Source organism: Silurus aristotelis (assembly GCF_946808225.1).
Source record: "Silurus aristotelis genome assembly, chromosome: 12".
Classification (NCBI taxonomy): domain Eukaryota; kingdom Metazoa; phylum Chordata; class Actinopteri; order Siluriformes; family Siluridae; genus Silurus; species Silurus aristotelis.
In genome coordinates this window covers 2,779,004-2,781,503 of record NC_139585.1, presented here as the reverse complement: position 1 = coordinate 2,781,503, position 2,500 = coordinate 2,779,004, and the positions used below count along the sequence as shown (strand labels likewise).

General features: G+C 34.8%; 1 protein-coding gene and 1 pseudogene across 9 annotated transcripts in view; both read right to left on the bottom strand.

Annotated features, from left to right (window-relative positions):
- The window catches only part of pdzd7b (PDZ domain containing 7b), a 12,798-nt gene extending 12,191 nt beyond the window's left edge, over positions 1–607 (bottom strand). The window contains exon 1 of the mRNA XM_083557440.1: positions 502–607. The gene's annotated coding sequence lies outside the window, so the exon portion shown is untranslated. The remainder of the gene's footprint in view (positions 1–501) is intronic.
- A 140-nt stretch (positions 608–747) lies between these two features.
- LOC310734306 (peroxiredoxin-like 2A) overlaps positions 748–2,500 on the bottom strand; it is a 5,788-nt pseudogene continuing 4,035 nt past the window's right edge. For 7 of the 8 annotated variants that reach the window (XR_014538168.1, XR_014538169.1, XR_014538171.1 and 4 more), the window contains 2 exons: positions 1,869–2,027; positions 748–1,768 (listed from right to left, as the gene is read on the bottom strand). The product of XR_014538168.1 is annotated as a peroxiredoxin-like 2A (transcript). The remainder of the gene's footprint in view (positions 1,769–1,868; positions 2,028–2,500) is intronic. The other variant, XR_014538170.1, reaches the window with a different exon arrangement.

Genomic DNA, 2,500 nt, shown 5'->3' with positions numbered 1-2,500 from the left:
AAAAAATTTAATTTTATATATGTATATATTTTCACCCTGTTATCATTTATCGTTTATAAAGGAAAGTAACGGAGTAATGCGAAGTGACGTCATAAAGTGGGTGGAGCTTGGTGTGCTTTAAAGTTCCAAACACTTTATTGATATTTTTTAAAAGATATTTTCAATATATATATTTTTTATAACCTAAAAATTACGTCACTTACGTTAATGACACGAAAAATGTATGCTTAACTTTATAACTAAGATTAAAAGATTAAAATTGTATATATATATTTTATAAATAACTCGGGAAGAAGAAATTAAACGCTCCTGTCAGCGGTTGCTAGGCAACAAGTGAGCCGCCATGTTGCTCTGCACCTGTTTAGAAATAAAACATAAAGCGGAAAAAGAAAAATAACGAAATAAATCGCCTTTTTTATCGTAAGCGCCCTTTTTTACTGACTAACAATATATATTGACTTATTAGTGTATTTTTAAGTTGTCTGCTGTTTTCTTTTTTACCTGACATTTGTTTGTTGAAAAGACTTCACGACTCCTCCATTCATTCCAACGGCAGTTCCTAAGCCCCGCCTCCTACCGCTGATTGGTTGATATGTTTGTATTACAGGATTACTATTGGATGAAATGTTTGTCAATCATTTCGGACCCATTTCAGGATGCAGGTAAAGGAAAATGGTAATAATTTAGTTCAAACTGTGCATTTAATAAAATAAAAATATAAATATAATATAAATAAAAGGTACACAATTCGATTTAATAATTTAATTTTTATTTATGAGTCAGTTCCATCAGTTTAACATGTCATTCCATTGTGTCTAAGCAACTTATTAGTTCAGATCAGTGTTTATGATTAAACATGTAGTGCAGTTATCAGTTATTCAGGAATTAATACGCTTCCCAGGTGCTTTATAGAAAATATTAAATAATATATGTTTTAAATTAAAGCAAACCTTTTGATCTGTATTACATAATCTGGATATATAACTGTAAATGTGCTTTGATTGCTACCAATAATGAAAAATCATTGACTATTTGTATTGATTTCAGGTGACAGTACAAAAAGTAAAATATCTAATCTCTTCTACATACACGTGATTGGCTGAGTGTCACATTGATTGGCAGGAAGACAAAGATTGGCCTCCCCCACCTAAAGAGCACAGCTAGTTTTGGGAAGTTGGTGACTTGGGCGTAATCAGGAAGAGAAAGAAAATATAATGAAAGTATTAAATATTGACTGCAAGGCAGGTATTAAAGATGATAAACAGCAACTACAGTTTAAGTAACAGATTGAAATCGTACTTCAGCAGAAATCCAGTGAAAAATAGATCTAGTTTTGCTGTATATACAGTGTGTGTTGCTGCATGTTGCTGTGTTCGGTCTTGGTCCTGGGAAAGTGAGGCATCAAAACTGCTCGCTCCTTTAGAGAGTTTAGAGTCAGTCTGTCATTAACACGCTCCTAAAACCTTACAGCATCAATACACAGAAGACACACTGCAGTACATTTACCACACGGAGGGAAAAAACACACAATGAAGAAGCTGGGGTGGAAAAGAAATCGCTATTTCAGTTAGTTTCAGGAAAACAAAATGTTGGGGGGGGGGGTGTTACTTTTGCACTTTTTGAATGTTCTTGAAATATCCGTAGAATTGCCTTAAGATCAGTGCTTTTAGCTTTATTCGGCTTTCTGGACTTTCTTTACTGCCTGTAAAACTGATCTGAGATCAGCTTTATCTCCAAACTCCTTCTCCTGGTGTTCCATTAAAATACCCTGCAAATAAAGATCAATAAATAAACTTTAAAAATGAATGATTGTTCCAAAAAAAACAAAAAAAACAGACAGATAGATTATACAATCGCCGAACCATCACCTGATTCTCTGGTCCAATCACGTAAAGGCCTCCAAGTATAAACCCCTCCCCTTTAATGTTGCCCTGGTAACCTTTCCTCCAGACACGCAGGATGTTTCTCCACATGGTGAAACGAGTGAAGCCTGAATAAGTCATCTTCCTCTGCTGGTAAAAACTTTGCTGTCGTGTACAAAAAATAAGAAAAAAATGATCATGGTTATGATTCAAAATGATTCATGAGTCATTTGACTGAGTACAGCGTCTTTCTTTCTTTCTTTCTTTCTTTCTTTCTTTCTTTCTTTCATTCTTTCTTTCTTTCTTTCTTTCTTTCTTTCTTTCTTTCTTTCTTTCTTTCTTTCTGTGTCATTCATTCCCAATTAATTTCACCAAGTAGAGGCAGTTTATTGTTGGTGTCTCGTAACATAACGCACTAAGACAGTGCTATCTGCCCTCTTCCACATACACGAGCTCGTAAATGCCTGTGATTGGCTTGTAACACTCTTTGACTGACAGTGAACCACAACACCACAGCTAGTTTTTCTCACAGGATGACTAATTGAGAACTTGGAGACTTAGAGAGAGATGGTTTCACATCAATGGCCTGGAGATCCATGAAATTACAGAACAACACAGGAGCTATGAGAATGGATTTG